The 17,759-nt window shown below is 44.7% G+C and overlaps 1 long non-coding RNA gene and 9 other non-coding genes across 17 annotated transcripts; 9 read left to right on the top strand and 1 right to left on the bottom strand.

Annotated features, from left to right (window-relative positions):
- Positions 1 to 8,934: 8,934 nt before the first annotated feature.
- LOC111776147 (U2 spliceosomal RNA) lies at positions 8,935 to 9,121 on the bottom strand. The gene has a single exon (XR_002812101.1). It is a non-coding gene; the product is annotated as a U2 spliceosomal RNA (small nuclear RNA).
- Positions 9,122 to 13,551: 4,430 nt separating this feature from the next.
- On the top strand, positions 13,552 to 17,027 carry LOC100630173 (uncharacterized). 8 transcript variants are annotated; one of them, XR_001378086.3, is made up of 13 exons: positions 13,552 to 13,641; positions 13,991 to 14,047; positions 14,301 to 14,387; positions 14,610 to 14,663; positions 14,765 to 14,897; positions 15,003 to 15,034; positions 15,208 to 15,255; positions 15,548 to 15,594; positions 15,766 to 15,800; positions 16,014 to 16,050; positions 16,465 to 16,511; positions 16,752 to 16,781; positions 16,902 to 17,027. It is a non-coding gene; the product is annotated as an uncharacterized lncRNA (long non-coding RNA). The 8 variants fall into 8 exon arrangements; XR_001378087.3 differs by having other exon boundaries at positions 15,178 to 15,255; XR_011423696.1 differs by having other exon boundaries at positions 13,561 to 13,645; positions 15,178 to 15,255.
- Positions 14,116 to 14,191, top strand: LOC111776141 (small nucleolar RNA SNORD26). Its single transcript, XR_002812095.1, has one exon. It is a non-coding gene; the product is annotated as a small nucleolar RNA SNORD26 (small nucleolar RNA).
- Positions 14,467 to 14,538, top strand: LOC111776140 (small nucleolar RNA SNORD27). Its single transcript, XR_002812094.1, has one exon. It is a non-coding gene; the product is annotated as a small nucleolar RNA SNORD27 (small nucleolar RNA).
- On the top strand, positions 14,860 to 14,934 carry LOC111776139 (small nucleolar RNA SNORD28). Its single transcript, XR_002812093.1, has one exon. It is a non-coding gene; the product is annotated as a small nucleolar RNA SNORD28 (small nucleolar RNA).
- On the top strand, positions 15,302 to 15,428 carry LOC111776145 (small nucleolar RNA SNORD22). Its single transcript, XR_002812099.1, has one exon. It is a non-coding gene; the product is annotated as a small nucleolar RNA SNORD22 (small nucleolar RNA).
- LOC111776138 (small nucleolar RNA SNORD29) lies at positions 15,638 to 15,702 on the top strand. The gene has a single exon (XR_002812092.2). It is a non-coding gene; the product is annotated as a small nucleolar RNA SNORD29 (small nucleolar RNA).
- Positions 15,868 to 15,937, top strand: LOC111776142 (small nucleolar RNA SNORD30). Its single transcript, XR_002812096.1, has one exon. It is a non-coding gene; the product is annotated as a small nucleolar RNA SNORD30 (small nucleolar RNA).
- Positions 16,197 to 16,265, top strand: LOC111776143 (small nucleolar RNA SNORD31). The gene has a single exon (XR_002812097.2). It is a non-coding gene; the product is annotated as a small nucleolar RNA SNORD31 (small nucleolar RNA).
- LOC111776144 (small nucleolar RNA SNORD22) lies at positions 16,551 to 16,676 on the top strand. The gene has a single exon (XR_002812098.1). It is a non-coding gene; the product is annotated as a small nucleolar RNA SNORD22 (small nucleolar RNA).
- Positions 17,028 to 17,759: the final 732 nt, after the last annotated feature.

Raw genomic sequence — 17,759 nt, 5'->3', positions numbered from 1 at the left:
TATCACCCTCCACGCCTTCCACAGGAACTGCCCTCCAGCCACATCAGCCAGTCTCACAACACACCGGGCTTAGTCAGGACTTGTACATGCCATTCCCTCTGTTTTTCCCTTCCTGTTTTGCCACTCTGTCTCAAATTCGTATTTATTCAAGACCTAGCTCAAATGACAGCTTTTCTCAACTCCCTGGAAAGAACTGCTTTCTCTCCACTGTGCACGCACCTCTGCTACAACTCATGTTCCATTTGTTTATTACATTTCCTTGTCTGAGTGTCTGTTTGCACTTCAAGACAAGTCGCTGGCACCTTGTGCTATTTGTGGATGATCCTGCCTGCTCAGAGGTACCATGTGGTAGCCACTTTATAAGTGTTTGGTAAATGGGTAGATGAACTGTATCAAACCCAAATACTTCCATTCTTAGAAACAATTCAACAAAAGTAACATGTGAAGATAAAAGGATAAAAGTGAAAAGGAATTTAAACACTGTATTGTATAAAGATTAAGCTGTTAATGCAGGAAAACAAACCAAGACTTGTAACTGTTCAACCAAAATAATTTAACAAAGTAATAAATCTGGGGAAAGGAGAGGATAGGAAAGCAACAGGGAAAGACTTAGAGAAAGAGCAGAAGGTAGCTAGAGATCCTCAGATCCTACAATGTATGCTGATAAATATAAAACTTAGTATTTACTGTAGGAATGCAAAGTATATAATTTGTCAAGACGAATTCAGCCTTTAAGAAAAGGCTGGGACAAAGCAAAGAAAAGGGCAATTCAACAGTTCAGAGGCCAGTAAAGACCACAGGAGGCCACGAGTCTTCGGTACTTTACACTGAGGCAGGCAGATGGGGGTGGGGCCCTAAAATGCAGAGGGCCAAGTGTACAAAGAAAGTTCCTTTCTAACTCCCTGTTGCAAAAATCCATGTGACATGTTTCCCAACAGATGAGGATCACTTGATGTTAACCAAATGATAGGGAAGATACTTTTCCCCCAATGTGTAAAGAAGGATTTCCAAAGACAGCGCAGAGATAGGAGGATAGTTAGAAAGTTAGGAGACTGCCTCTGTCCAACAACAGCCTGCGACTCTGCCAGAGCCCGAGGCATTATTCCAAAGGCCCAGAAAAAAAGCATCCAAGCTCTGCATCTAAAATACCTATCAGCCTTGAAGGGTTTAGCCATTTGAAAAATAGATGGCTGAAGTTAAGGAACTGAGCATTCAGAAGTCAAACTGCAGCTGAGATGAAAGCAGAGACGGAGGCTGACCCCAACCAGAGGGGCTCACTTGGCAGCTGTTATTTGAAGAAGTGATGTTGGAATAATATAATTTTTATTCCAAATCCTGCAGGAGGGAAACTGGCTGCTGACGAAGAGAACTTTCAAAATTGTCTTATTGAAGGGTGAGAAATGTGAGGGCGGATAAAAGCCAGAGAGTAAAGGAAAGGCAACCAAAACCATCTCTTAGGGTAAGAGAAATAAATGCACCATCTGAAAAATATCTGGTACTCAAATATATTGGACAAATGAACAACACTGCAGCAAGCCATTCTCTCTGATGCAACCAAGTATTAAAAGAGAAACACCAGATAGAGCAGATCAATATTTATAAAAGAGAGAGAGAAGTACTTTTTTTTTTTTTCTTTTTTTGGTGAGGAAGATTGTCCCTGAGCTAACATCTATGGCTGTCTTCCTCTATTTTGAATGTGGGATGGCCGCCACAGCATGGTTTGATGAGTGGTGTTTAGGTCCACACCCGGGATCTAAACCATGATCCCTGGGCCACTGAAGCAGAGTGCACAAACTTAACCACTATGCCACCAGGCTGGCCCCTCACTTTTAACATATTACCCTGAGATAGATGACATCAGACAGCTAAGAGATGAGAGACAGAATACCGATCTCACCAAAAAGCCTAAATAGTAATAGATTAAGGGCCGGCCTTGTGGCCAAGTGGTTAAGTTCGTGAGCTCTGCTTCAGCGGCTCAGGGTTTCACCAGTTCGAATCCTGGGCGCAGACATGACACCACTCATCAAACCATGCTGAGGCGACATCCCACATGCCACAACTAGAAGGACCCACAACTGAAAAAATACACAACTATGTACCGGGGGGCTTCAGGAGAAAAAGGAAAAATAATAATAAAATCTTTAAAAAAAAGTACTAAGAGATTAAATTGTCCTTAAAATGATTAATGGAGTCCTCTAACATCAGCTCCTTCTGCAGTCATGGTCACATAATACTGGTGGGTATCGTCGTTTTCCCCAACCCCTGTGCCCTTCAAAACTTTCTATCATCACATTCTTTGCAAGAAAGTCACTAAGTGCAGCCACACCCAGAAGGTATGGAGTTAAGCTCAGCTTCCCAGAGAGGAGTGTATCTACAAATACTATTTGGGATTTTTCTATACAGGAGATTTGTCTCTTCTCCCTCATTTATTTATCTCTTCATTTATTTATATTTTTATCAGTATAGACTCTTGGATATTTATTTTATACTTTGGGTTGGAATCCAATACTATACTATTTGGCTTTTTGCTCAAATTTTGGCCACTGTGAGCTCTTTCAGGTTGGCTTCTGTGTCCTTTTAATACATTCGCCTGCTCCTCTCTTCCCCAACCGCGCACCCCCACCCCCACCCCCCAAGCACTTCTTTACTTTCTGGCACTACACGATCCTCCAGGCTCACCTTGTATATTCACTAGGGCCCCAGCCCTAGAAACAGCCATTTCTCCAAGAAGCCCTGGTTCCTTTTATTGGAGAATGGATGAGAAACCAAGATATGGACACAGGTGTCTTTTGATGAACAAACGTATCCATCAAAAATGTCTTTTCTGGGGCCGACCCCATGGCCAAGTGGTTGAGTTTGTGTGCTCCTACTTTGGTGGCCCAGGGTTTCACCGGTTTGGATTCTGGGCGCAGACATGGCACTGCTCATCAAGCCATGCTGAGGTGGCGTCCCACATAGCACAACCAGAGGCACTCACAACTAGAGTATACAAACATGGACTGGGGGGCTTTGGGAAGAAGAAGGAAAAAAAATGTCTTTTATAGCTCTCTTTTTTTTTTTTTTGGTGTCTTATTTTAAAAAATATTTCTTTACTTCAAGGCCTTAAAGATATTCATCAATATTTTCTATGCAAAAATGTAAGGTTTTGGTTTTGCCATTAAAGTCCGTAATCCATCTTTACCTGATTTTTATTTATGGTATAAGGTAAAGAGCCAATCTCATCTTTTTTCCAAATGGATAACTGTGATATGATTAAAAAAAAAAAAAAAACATATATATATGTGGTCTTTGTCCCTGGTTCCTGACAGGGAGCTCCTAAATCCTTTGTAATTTCCTGGGTGATAGTTATGTCTTTTGTTGTAATGAAGCCATCGTGGTGGGCTTCTAAATAGCTTCAGGATGAGGGCTGGTCACCAGAAAGACCAAGGCATAATTAGAGGGTTGGAACTTTCAGTTCCACTCCCCAGCTCCAAAGAGGAGAGGGGCTGGAGACTGAGTTAATCACCAACAGCAATGACTTAATCCATCATACCTACATGGTACTTTCCCCTGAGTTCTGTAAGTCCTTCCAGGGAATTACTGAACCTGAGAAGGGAGGTCGTGGGAACTCCTGATTTCTGGCCAGTTGGTCAGAAGTACAGGCGGCAACCTGGGACTTGCAACTGGCTTCTGAAGTGGGGGCAGTCTTGTGGGACCGAGTCCTTAACCTGTGGGGTCTGTGCTAATTCCGAGTAGTTAGCATCAGAACTGAATTGTAGGGCACCCAGTTGGGATCTGGAAAACTGAAGGATTGGTTGTTGGGTGAAGGAAAAACCCACACATCTGGTGTCAGAAGTGTGAGTAAACACAGTTCAGGATACCCATTTCTTCCGGTTATATATACTGAACAACAGTCCTTCCTTTCCCATTGATCTGACATGCCACCACTTCATATGCCATATGTACATGGATTTTTCTGGGCTTTCTATTCTAATCTATTGCTCAATTTTGTTTATCCCATGCCATGTTAATTACCAGAGCTTCATAACAAGTCATACCCAACAGGGCAAGTCTCCCCTCCTTGCTCTTCTCTGATGTGTCTCAGCTAATTTTTGTCCTTTTACTCTCCCTTGAGTTTTAGAAATATCTTAACAAGTTCATGAAAAATCCTGTTTGGACTGTTCTTGGAATTGTATTGAATCATGTATCAATTTGGGAAGAACTGACAACCTTGTGATAGTAAGTCTTTCGAACCATGTATGTGGCATAATCTCTCCACATATTTAGGTCTTCTTTAATATCACTTAATATTCTGCAACTTTCCCTGCAGGAGGCCTGCACATCTTTTTTTTTTTTTGAGGAAGATTAGCCCTGAGCTAACATCCACCGCCAATCCTCCTCTTTTTGCTGAGGAAGACTGGCCCTGAGCTAACATCCATGCCCGTCTTCCTCTACTTTCTATGTGGGATGCCTGCCGCAGCATGGCTTGACAAGTGGTGCATAGGTCCGCACCCGGGATCCGAACCGGTGAACCCCGGGCCGCAAAGCGGAACGTGTGAACTTAACCGCTGCACCACAGGGCCTGCCCCATCTAGGGACTTACAAGTTTGTGAAACTATTATAAATGATGTCTTCTCTTTAATATGTTTTCTAGTGCAACTGACATTTGCACATGAAATTTTATATCCAGCTATCTTGCTAAACTCTTCTATTATTTCCAAGAATTTGTCTGTAGACTTTGGAGGGGAGTTCCTATATAAGTGATTATGTTATATACAATAAACGGCAGCTCTATTTTTTCCTTTCCAAACTATATGCTTATAATCTGTCTATCTTATTTTACTGCACTGCACATTTGCTTTTCTCTACACGCTCTCAGTCCCTCAAGGAGCCCATTTATTCTCAAATCTATTAAAATGACCCCCAAACCTAAGTGCTCAACCCCAATTGTTCATCTTCACTTAGTTCTTTATTTCTAATTATCCAAAATTAATGTTGTCATCAATGCCATCCCTACAACCCCCTATAGCCTCTCCTCTCCAATCTCCTGCTCAGATATCACAGTGCAGAGAGTGACAGTGTCATTCTTCCAGTTTTCTAGGCCAGAAGCACATGGGCAATTTTCTTGGCTCTTACCTCTCCCTATACAGTTAGGAGCTCATATAAACTCTAATAAACCTCGTTAATTTAATTAGAGTATCTCCACTTAAAGAAAAACAGAAACTACCACTGCCTGCCATCACACAATTCTTTAAACCAGTTGGAAACAGTTCCAAGTCTCGACCCAGACTAGAAATGTTCCAGTTCTTACTCCTGCATTCAGGATCTCTAATCCTGTTTTATAAAGTGGGCAGACGGCAAATATATTAATTCATAAAGCATATATGTTAGAGCTGTTAAATATTCTTGAACATCAGAAATACAACTGATATGACTTGCCCATATCTTGCCTGAACTTGACATCACCTTCTGTGCCACCACATCCACTGGTTCCTCTCCGGTCATCCTCTACACCACAGCTCAAGTGATCCTTTCTAAAAAAATCTGATCATGGGGGTCAGCCTGGTGGCGCAGTGGTTAAGTGTGCACGTTCTGCTTCGGCGGCCCAGGGTTCACTGGTTCAGATCCCGGGTGCAGACATGGCACCACTTGGCAAGCCATGCTGTGGTAGGCGTCCCGAATAGAAAGGAGAGGAAAATGGGCACGGATGTTAGCTCAGGGCCAGTCTTCCTCAGCAAAAAGAAGAGGATTGGGGGCTGGCCCCGTGGCCGAGTGGTTAAGTTCGCGCGCTCCGCTGCAGGCGGCCCAGGGTTTCGTTGGTTCAAATCCTGGGCGCGGACATGGCACTGCTCGTCAGACCACGCTGAGGCAGCGTCCCACATGCCACAACTAGAAGGACCCACAACGAAGAATATACAACTATGCACCGGGGGTGTCTGGGGAGAAAAAGGAAAAAATTAAATCTTTAAAAAAAAAAAAGAAGAAGAAGAGGATTGGCAGCAGATGTTAGCTCAGGGCTAATCTTCCTCAAAAAAAAAATCTGATCATGGCACCGCTCTTAAAATCTTTCAGTTGATTTTCTTTGTTTTTATAGACTTAACATGATCAACAAGGTCCTGAGAGGTCTTTCTACCCCAATGTTTCAAACATCATTTCCTCACTCTCACCCTCGCTTTGCACTCCCAACACAATAGCCTTCTTCTAGTTCCTTGAAATTGTCCCTCAAGCCATCGGGTCCTTGCAACGTATGCTGGTCCTTCTCTGGATTGCTTTTTCTCCCACCCTCAAAACCACCTCCACCTCAACCCAGCTTCTGTTCATCCTTGAGAAAACAATGGAAGCCTCACTCCCTCCCAGTAAGCTTTCCCTCACCACCACACCAAAGGTAGACCATTCCTCTCTGTCAGAGTATTTATCTCACTTCTAAATGCAGTCGTCCCTCTGTATCCTGGTTCCAGGACCACCCTCCATACCCAAATCTGAGGATGCTCAAGTCCCTTATATAAAAGGATGTAATATTTGCATATAACCTATGCATATCCTCCTATATACTTTAAATCATCTCTTGATTATTTACAACACCCAATACAACAGAAATGCTATGTAAATAGTTGTTATACTGTATTGTTTAGGGAATAATGACAAGAAAAGAATGTCTGCACATGTTCCGTACAGACGCGACCATCGTAGGCCTTTCGATCCCCAGTTGGTTAGGGCCCAGGGATAGAGAGGGCCGACTCTATACTAATCAGACCCCCTAGCAGAGAACAGCATTCAGACTGGAAATGAAACTCAGGAGAGCCCCTCCCTTCCTTTTTTCAATATTAAGTTGTGATTAAAGAATATAAAATCATGTTTTCGATACTGAGTAACTAAAGGTGGCAGGCATCCCACAAATAAAGTAGAGGAAGATAGGCACGGATATTAGCTCAGGGCCAGTCTTCCTCAGCAGAAAGAGGAGGATTGGCGGTGGATGTTAGCTCAGGGCTAATCTTCCTCCAAAAAAAAGAATCCACATCTTCAACTCTCCCAAAAAACAGTTTAATCCGTCGCTGGGAGAGCTTCCGAATGGCACATTCCTCCACAGTTCAGGAAATAAGGAAATTCTGTGCTCAAAGTGAATTTTTGCCGTAGTGGTGAACGTCCTACTCCCAGCTTCCAGCGGAGTGCTGCTCATTTGCATATGCTAACTCCTGTACGAACCGAGGCAGTGCCTCTTGCTGCCAGGAGAGGGCAGAGCTATTCCCTGAGAAAATGCCTGAATGCAGCTTCCATCCTCAGAGATTCCTGTTAGAGGAAGCCGCCTACAGTGCAAAGTGTTTCTTCTAACAATCTCTTCAGGAGCTTACTTCATAGCACAGAGCAAGAAATCAATGAATTATAGTGATATGCCTTGTTTTACAGGATGGGGATAAAATAATAAATTATAAAGACAAGATTTCTGAGCTCAGGGAGTTTACAGGGGAGGGAATAGAGTGGTGGTATTGAAACTGAAAAAGGAAACTGGGCCATGTTGGCTCTTTCGGTAGGCAGAGACTTTAACCTATGCACAAAGGAGGAGCACTAAGGATTCTGAGCTGAGAAGATCAGATTTTTTATTCAGAAAGACCACTCTTGCTACAAAGTGGAGAATGGATTACAAGGGGGTAAAGTCCGTGCCAGGGAACCAGGTTAGGACCTGCAGCAGGAATCCAGGGGTGAATGGCTTGAACTAAGGCACCGAGGACGAGAAGAGCAGCTGATGACCTCCAGACGCTGGCCTGGCACTCACAGCCAGGCCTTGGTGTTCTCACGTTGAACATAATTTCACACAACATCAGCATCAGACAGGCCACTCTGATCACGAAGGATCAAGGCAACATAAGCCCATTCCATAATCATGTGTGAACACAGATAAACGTGTGAACGTTATCCAAATCACAAAAGTCCTAACATCTCCCTGTCCTGGCTAATAGGAGGGACTGCTGTGTCTTCACCAGTTATAGCTTTAGCCTCATTCTGGTCTTCCCTCCTTTAGATAAGACTTATTAAGATATCCAATCATAGGGGCTGGCCCCGTGGCCGAGTGGTTAAGTTCGCGCGCTCCGCTGCAGGCGGCCCAATGTTTCGTTGGTTCGAATCCTGGGCGCGGACATGGCACTACTCATCAGACCACGCTGAGGCAGCGTCCCACATGCCACAACTGGAAGGACCCACAACGAAGAATATACAACTATGTACCGGGGGGCTTTGGGGAGAAAAAGGAAAAAATAAAAAAATCTTTAAAAAAAAAAAAAGATATCCAATCATAAAATGATCCCACTTCCTGAAAACATCCAGAGTAAAGCCCCACTTGCTTAAACCCTCCACAAAATCACCTAACACAAGCCCAAATCCTGTAAGTTCTTTCTAACCCCTCTTACTGAGACATCCATGGTTCCCCACGGTGTGTGCTTCCTTGCTGTAACAAGTAGTAAACCCACCGTGCTCCAGTACAAATATGTTCCTGGCAGTCTTTGGCTGGAGGACATTTACAGTATGGCAGCAGTGGGATAATGACCACATCTGTGTCTTAGACGATTGAGTAAAAGAGGGCACAGTAGAGAAGGAATGGATTTGTGGGGAAAGATGATGAATTCAGTTTTGGACAAATTAAGCTGAGATGTTTATGAGCCATCTCAGTGAAGACGTCTGGCAGTTAGATACAAGCGTCTGCAGTTCAGGAGATCCTGTCGTTCCCAGTGTAAGAGGCCTTTTCCCTAGGCCAAAGACCCACTGTGGGGTGTTTGTGGACTGTGGTGTCATTGTGGGGGTGACTCCAACTCCAAGTATATCAATCCCATTAAACACTTGGGGACCAGGGAAATGCTCCCTGGATAAGAACCCACTGACTTGAGCCAGGACCTGAGTGTGGAAGGTTAACACCCTACAAGAGATTTCTCTCTTAATCTCTTGTTAAACAACTAACTATCCCCAAAGGGGTGCACTAGTCCTAGAAGTACCACAATGCCAGGTTGATTCGTGGAGCAGACAGAGCTCCTATACTATCTCCCTGTTCCAAAAATCAACGTAATATGTTGTCCTCAGATAGAGGAAATATCAGATGTTAAACTGATAAGAACAGGTGCTACACTTGGTCTTAGCCAAAAGGCAGAGAATTGATATTCCCTGTATCAACTCCCCACCATCCCTTCCTGCCCAAAACCCTCCTCCCTCAGGTCCACAAATATAGCTTCTAAGCCCATCCTTACAATCTTCAACGTCCTCATCTCCCCAGAGATGAGGATAATCTTCCCCAGTATCATACTTCTCCACAATCCAGGAAATTCTGTTACAAAACGGAGTCTTGTTCTCCACTTAGGTTACTGTCTTCTCTCCCAGGTCCTGGCAAAGCACTGGTTATTTACACAGCCTGCTCCTCCATTAAGGGAGGCAATGCCTCTTGCTGCCAGGTGGGGGCAGGGTTGCTCCCTGAGCAAACTCACCAGACCTCTCTAATCAGGTCATTCGGTGAGTAGGGTAGCCCATGAACTGAGGCTGGAGAAAGATCCTTCAAAAACTTAAAGAGATAAATTAATATATATTGAGTCCTACTTTGTGTCATATACTCTCTTAGGCAATAGGGATACAATGATGATTTACACAGACATGATCTCGAACGTCAGGGACTTTACAGTGGGCGGGCAGGGCGGACCAGGCTTGGGGAGAGTGGTGGTAAGAAAACTGGCAAAGGAAGCAGGGGTCCTAACGACTATACTGACGGTCTGGACTTTAGCCTCAATTCTATGGAGGGGCACTGAAGGATTATGAGCGGAGACGTGAGACTTGAATTTTTTATTTGCAAAGATCACTACAAGGTGTGAGAATGGACTAGAAGGGAGGAAGCCAGAGCCAGGGAGCTAGATTAAGTCTGTTACAAAAACCTCAGCATCAATGGCCTGAATTAGAGTAGTGGCAATGGGGGGCTGGGACAATCAGGAGAAACAGGAGTGGGTTGAATTCCGTTTTGGAAAAGTTGAGGTTTGTGGACCATCCAGGTGATAATGTTCATCCAGAAGGCAATTGGATGTATAGCTCTGAGGCTCAGGAAAAAGATCCTGTGCTGGAGTTACAGGCATAATGGTGGTCATGACAATCATGGGAGTGGATAAGGTGGTCCAAGCAGAGGGAGAAATAAGCCGGCCTAGCACACAACTGGAGGAACACTAATATTTAAGGAATGGCCAGAAGATATACCTCAAAGGATCACTAAGAAGTTATCAGGAAGATAAGAGGAACACTAGGAAAGGAGTATCCTAAGCGCTGTGGGAACAGAATGTTTTAAGAAACAAGAAATGGGTCAACAGGGTAAGGTGCTGCTGAGAGATCAAGTAGGATGACTGAAAAGTATTGAGAAAGAAGTGGACGGCATTGTGTAAAGGAGTGTTTCTTTTCTTTTTTTTTTTTTTTTGAGGAAGACTAGCCCTGAGCTAACTACTGCCCATCCTCTTCTTTTTTGCTGAGAAAGACTAGCCCTGAGCTAACATCCGTGCCCATCTTCTTCTACTTTATATGTGGGACGCCTATCACAGCATGGCTTGCCAAGCGGTGCCACGTCTGCACCCGGGATTTGAACCAGCAAACCCCGGGATGCCGAAGATTTAACTGCTGTGCCATCAGGCAGGCCCTAGGGAGTGTTTCTTAAACTTTAGTGTGCATACAAATAACCTGGGATCCTGTTAAAATACAAATTCGAATTCATTTGTTCTGTGGAAAGACCCAAGATTCAGCATTTTTAACAGGCTCCCAAGCAATGCAGGTGTAGACAGCACTTTAAAAGTTAAAAACATTTGCTGGAAAGAAGAGGCAAGATATGATGTTAGCTGGGAGGAGGCATGGTGTTAAAGGACTAGCATGCTGTCTAAAAGCTCCAACTCTGGAGTCAGACTTCCTGAGTTTAAATCCTCACTCTCAATGAATATTTCTTGAATGAATAAATGAGCAGACCAACGAAAGGCAGCATACCCCAGAGGTTGTTAAAGTAATATTTAAAAAAATTAAAACACAACTCATAAAAATGTAAAATGAACGCATGTCAAAGATTTTATTCGACCTATTAATTAATAAGAAAACAAATAAGATTTAAGACTGGTCCAAAAGAGAATTTTAGGAAAGGATTGTAGAGTCCATCAGTCAAGAATGCTGATATGAATTTGCTAAAAGGTAGATATAAAACTGGCTAATGTCAGGGCCGGCCCAGTGGCACAGCGGTTAAGTTCACACATTCCGCTTCTCGGCGGCCCAGGGTTCGCTGGTTTGGATCCCGGTGCAGACATGGCACCGCGTGGCACACGATGCTGTGGTAGGCGTCCCACATAAAGTAGAGGAAGATGGGCACGATGTTAGCTCAGGGCCAGTCTTCCTCAGCAAAAAGAGGAGGACTGGCAGTAGTTAGCTCAGGGCTAATCTTCCTCAAAAAAAAAAAAAAAACGGGCTAATGTCATACAAGGCAACCTAAGAGAGTTGTAAAATACCCAAGCAATAATAGGATGTCAAACAAGGGTACACACTCCCTGGAAAATCAGATAATCCTGAAGCTGGGTGGGCCTGGTTTACATCGAAAGGACACCTAGTAATCACTTGTGTCTAGCTCCAAGTTTTAGATAATTTTCTTAATAGGGACAAAAGTAGAGACTGGATTTGAATAACAGCTCTGCCATACTAGTTATGTATGCTTGGGTAAGTAATAACTGAATTTTCTTATCTGTGAAATGGGGATGGTAACAATAACTATTTTTTGAATTGAAGTAATATGTATAAAGCACTTAGCACAGTGTCTGGAAAGTGCCAGGGAAAGCACTTAAAAGATGTTAACATATTAACATTCAACACCTTCCACCAATTGTTTCACCTTGTTTTTCTCATTTCTCATTACTTGACACCCCAGCTTTTCTTCACCAGTCAAGCAAAGATATTTACGCACGCATACACATTTCATTTAATTTGACGATTACACTCTTCGTTTGTGGAACATCCCCTTTCTACCTTATTCAAAGGAAAAAATGTTCAGCATTCATTTATTCCATGGATAAAGAAATTTGCATTATTTCCACCAAACTTCAAACTCTCTTCAACACACATAAAACCTCCCCAATTTTGTTTTTAAGATCCTAACCACCACCTGTAATGATTTTCCCTACTAATCAGTAAGCACAGTCCAGTGCTCCGGTCCTTCTACTTGGAACTCTGGTATCTACCCCACCTGGCTCTCTCCTCCATCTCCATCAGAGTTCCGCACAAACATCACCCTTATCAGAGAGGCCCTCTCTGTTAGACTGAAATGACAATTCCTGAAGAAAAATCTTAGATATTGAAAAGGTCTCTGGCCCTCCAAAGGGCCAGAGTATATAAGCAGATATAGAATCCATCAGCGGTATTAAAATTTCACGGGCGGGTGTTAGAGGGGAAAATGTCTTTTTAAGCTTCCTGGGGAGGGGGAGACAACAATGAAAAAAGATCGAGAGAAAGTACCCAGGGATCATTCCCTTCGTTCCCTGTGTATTTGCTTGCTCCCTGACTACCTTGAGAACAGTGTGTGAGGACAGCAATAAACGATAGTGGTCAAAAGAGCAGGCTGGAATCAGACTGCCTAGATTTGCATCTTGGCTCTGATATTTCTTAGCTGGATAACATCGAGCAAGTTACTTAACCTCTCTAGGCCTCAGGTTCCTCCTCTAGAACATTACCTAATACCTTCCTCCACGTGCACATGCACTAGGTGATTTCCACAAACGACTGGACTCATGTTGGCTGGTCTCAATAACAACAGCTAGAGGTGCCTGGAACCACTCTGACAATCAGGCCGGAGTTGTAGGCTGCTCTGCAAGAGCCCTTTACACCTAGGGTCCCTCATCTATAAAACAGGGGTAGTTACTGTACCCCCTCTTGGGATTTGGAAGGACCGAAGTAATTGATTCATGTACCGTACTTAAAATGGTGCTCCAAATCTCAGCCAACGTTAGCCCTACTACAAGCCAAGCTCCTAGCGAAACCAGGCCAGACAGCAGGACCTGCGGCCGGTCAGGAAAAATCAGACCCGTCCTAAGACTCAAACGGAGCACCAACGTCCTGATTCACTTTCTCGAAACGGCTCCATGCAAAGGACCCACCCGCATTCAGCCCGGGGCCCAGTACCTGAGGCGCCCCCCGCTCTGGGAGCCTGAGCATCAGGCCCCGAGTGCGCGCTGGGCGGCTGGCGCGGAACCGAGTCGACGCCGGTCGAGGGTTCAGGAGGTTCGGGATCCATGGAAGCGGACCCCGCACACGAGTTTAAGGTGTGTGTGGGCAAGTGGGGCTCAGGGAAGAGTGTGGGGGACAGGCGACTGTGACCGAGACAGAGCGTCAGTCCAGGATCGGCGCGAAGCTGGGGCCTCAATGCTCCAGCCTCAATGGAAACCGGCGGTAGAGACCCCCGCTGCAGCGCACTTCCTTAATACGCATGCGCACCTTTTTCGCGCCACAGTTTCTGCGGGCGGGCACTCCACGCCCGCCTTCTCTACCCACAACTCCCCAGGCCCGAGCTCCCTCTTCTTATGCGCGTGCGCCCGCTATAGTCCCGCCCCCAAAATCCCGTGGGCCCCTGCGAGGTGGTATTTAAGTGTCTAGCTGTGCACCTTCGGTCTCGTTTTCTTCCTGCTGTACCGGGTGGGTATGTGTTTACTGCTTAGTTAGAAAAGAGGGGAGGAATGCCTGCGTGAGCATGGCACGTCTTAGGCCTCCCTCTGTGCTGCGCCTGTTTGGTTGGTGGGAGAGGGGGAAGAGATCTTGGGCGAGGTCTCGAAGCAGCAGCTGGCTTTGTGAAAGACAATATGGCGCTGGCGGGCCGTGGCGGCGGCCGTCTCCATGATGAGAGCCTTTTCACAGACCTGTACTGAGCTCCGTGAGGATAAGAAACTCTGAGGAGACGGGCCGTGCCCAGCCGACGTCCAACGCAGTCGGGAAACGAGGCGTTAGCGAAAAACCCAGCTCTGATCTAATGTCCTCTTCTCTGCAGGGTTCAGGCGCCCGATTGAACGCTGAAGACTCGAAAAGATCCCTCCTGTTGTTAAGAGTAAGTGGTTCCGGTCATCCTTCCCCACTGTTCTTCCATTGTTGAGTGTGGATGTCCTGTGGGATGTGCTACGGGGATGATTTCAAGCACTGAACTCTCTCTTTCTGATGGCTTAGTGGAGAAAACGTAAAAACTCTGAGTAGCACCCTCCGCAGCAGAGGTTTGGGTTTTTTAGCTCTAAGGTGTTGAGACACTATCATGGGATGGTAAGATTGTCCCAGGTTAAAACTAAATGAAAATACGTTGTTTTCAGAGGTGGTTCAGCTCAAAAGAGATTGCGGGTTGGAGGATGGGACAAGACCTACTCCTGTGCGAATCGAGCACCGCAGTGATGCTCCAGGTGGGTACACGTGGTTTATGCAGCTATGGGTAGGGGCACAATGTCTCTGTGGGACTTGCTCGTACAATTTGCATTGGCCACTCCATGATGAACGTAAAAAGACAAGCATATGACTGACCTCAAAAGTGATGTCATCTTCCTACTGAGAAGTGGGCCAGGAGTACTCAAGGGTGTTTGAATGGCTACTCTTAGGTACATATAATGCCTTTCTTTTCTCTCCAGCATCTTCTCACCAATTCTGAGGAATTCAGCTGCCTCCCGGGATGATGAATACAGGTAATTGTTAAAATGGCAGGTTGGGGTGTCATCTCCTGTGTTCCCCACAAGCAGGTGGGCAAATGGTCAGTGGAGCAGTGTTGCCTTTTTGCTCCTTCCAGCTTGTTCTTGGAATGATTTTCCTGGGGAGAGAGAGCAACCCGGCAGCACAGTTGGTTCTTGTGAGGGTGTGCTCTCCCCTCATCCACATGTCACTGTCAGATGATTTGAATTGATATGCTGATCCTCCGTGAGGTACGACAGTTAATAGCATGTTAGAGTTCTGATGGCAGTTTCTGTTAATGGAGAGATTTATTCCATCGTTTATTTTTTTAATAACCATGTGCTTCCCTTTCACAGGTTGTCCAGATTATAAATTCATCTGTGTTCCGGTAAGTTCCTTCTCCCAATACTGTGGTAGATTAGCGTATATGTGAACTCGTCCAAGGGATAATCTTATCACTGGGTTTCTTTTTTTTGTTACCAAAGCTCTGGCTGGCCCGTATAGCTTTTTGGTTCCTCTTATTCCTTGTAGTGATGTTTCTTGATCTCGTGCCTCTCCTAGATGCCCTGTGATCTGCCCCAGGTCGACTCCTGTAAAGAGTGGAGAGTGGTGAGTGCTTGTGACCTTGCTGGTGGTAGCTTGCCCCAGAGTCCAGTGCCAGTGAGGAGAGCAAGCATCCTGTCTTAACCCCTGTTTAGCCCCAGAGCCAGTAATGGTGAACCCACTGGGGCTAACTGGGAGAGAGGATGAAAACTTGTTCCATAAGGAACGGTCCGAGGTACAGCAGGTGCCTGTCGAGAGCATTTGCTTAGCTTTTCTTGGCCCCTCCATTAACTGTAGGTAGAATAAATAGCTTTGGCAGTTGTAGATGCTTTGCTAATTACATGATTTTCTCATTCAGGAGCACCTTGTTTGTGTATACTACTGGAAAGCCTCCAGAATTGAAAGGTTAGTTGGTAAATGTCTCTGTCTTGTGCCCCCAAGTAGACAGTTTCTGTGATGAAGCAAACTAGCTCACTATGACTTAGAATGAGAACAAGTGAACACCTGAGAAACGGGGGAGACAGTGTGGGGTACCATGTGTAAGATGCCTTCACCCACAGCTTTGTCTTTCCCCAGGTGCTGTTACCAGTAACCTGCTTTTTTGCTCGAAGGTGAGTAATCACCATATGTTGGTGCATGTAGCATACTGGGTTGAAAAAAGCGCCTTTTTAGGCCTGTATATGTGATGACTTACATGGAATCTCGTTCGGCTGATAACTTGCTGTTGAGACTCGGAAATCTGATTTTCTAGGAACAGTGGCTTAGGTGGGAACAACTTTTAATGCAGGAGATAAGCATTACTGATTCAGTCTCTTTTCTTTCAGGTCCAGCACCTTGTCGGGAGCCCAAGAATGATTTGAGGTAAATGCCTTCACAGCACTATCTGGTTGCTATATAAAATTTGCCACAGTTTTTGTGTGTGTGGTGCTTTGGTCTGGATGGCTCTTCAGACATACTGGCTTAACCCAAAGTCTAGCCGTTCCTGAACCACCTGTGACAAATTCCCACTCACCAGTGATGAGTTCAGTACCGCCCCAGTCTGATTACTGTGACTGAAAGGTATTCTCTGAGCTGTGAGCTTGTCTTGGAGGGGAAAGTGACAACAAAAAGAAGTGAGTTGAATACAATTTGCAGCCAATAAGAAATTTTTTGGACTAGCTGGTAGTTTCTGTAAGATGTCTGTTGAAACCTACATAGCTGATATAGTTGTGTCTTTTCTCCAAGCAGCAGGGCCTCTTGGGGATGCTCACTTAGTTCCCAATCATTCTTTTGCAGCAAAAGCATATGCCATATTTCTGCTCAACTCCAGTCTGAAGTTAGAGGTAAGTAAATTTAGATGCAAGGTGGGCCAAGTTAAAATTTCCCAGTGAAGAAACTTTCACACGTCTTACCTCCTGTCCTAGTCCCAGAGCCTGTAAAGGTGAACCCACTGGGGCTGGTTGGGGGAAAAGAGGAAAGCTTGTTCCAGAAGGAACTGTCTGAGGGATCATAAGGATTTCTAAACATTGGGAAAGGAAGAATAAATCACTTGCTTAAAAAATCATTTGTATAATTTTTTTCAGGACTGAAGAAAGATCAAAGCGCATAAAATGGTAGGTATCTGTTCATATATTGGTGTTTAGTATTTAATAGACTGTGGTAAATTTACAAATTCATATAGTGCATATATTCTTTCCCATCCAGTAAGAAAACTCACTTTTTTCTTTCTACAGGAATCCAGCTCTTGGAGGACATCGGAAAGGGAATTTTCAAGTTGTTTCTTGTACAACCTAGCTATTCAAATTGGCATATAGGAACATTTCAGCCTTTCTAAATAAAAAGGGTTTTTTTAATCGTCACTGATTTGTGTGTTTGAGTGGGTCTAGCCGAGAAGGAATTAACCTTGGAGAATTTGCTGTTACTGTCCTACCCACTTTAGCCTGGCAGTTTGCCTGATGCTGCTTTGTCTGGCCCAGGGAAGCATTCAGAAAGCCTCCCTATTAGACCTTGAAGGGTTTTTTTTCACCTGTATGTGCTCTGCTGAAGCAGTCCTGCAGGAAAAGGTGATGGAGTTTGAGTGATCTTCCAGCTGTGCCTTAAAACGACTTCAGCAGACTTGGGTATAGGCACTAGGAGCCAGTGAGGCATGGCAGTTAAGATCCTTTAGACTCAAAATTTGGTGTTTTAATTGTCCCACTTCTGTACATGAAGCTCCAACATGGTTTCTGTGAAATCGAGCTGCACTTCTTTAAGATCAGGCCTAGAACTGAACGTTAGAAGTCCTGTAGCAGTACCCATTTGGGTACCTGGTTTCTCCATGTTTTTCCCAGTCACTGAGTGTAAAGTGGGCCACTACTGATTGGCCTCTCCTTAATTTCAGCTCTGCACTTCAGCCTCACTGAAGCTACTCTTGCATTTCTGTTTCTCTAACAAGCCTCTGAGCCTCTAGATTTATTCTTCCCTCTCTGGAATTCCCTGGATTCTTCAATGTAGGTGATTCATTGGAAGTCACTCCTGAGAGGCCTACCTTGATCAGTCGAGGTATGCTGTTGGTGTAAATTAACTAACTTGATTGAAATGGGCCTGCTTTT

Source organism: Equus caballus, chromosome 12 (assembly GCF_041296265.1).
Source record: "Equus caballus isolate H_3958 breed thoroughbred chromosome 12, TB-T2T, whole genome shotgun sequence".
Lineage (NCBI taxonomy): Eukaryota > Metazoa > Chordata > Mammalia > Perissodactyla > Equidae > Equus > Equus caballus.
This window is presented reverse-complemented; position numbering and strand designations above follow the sequence as displayed.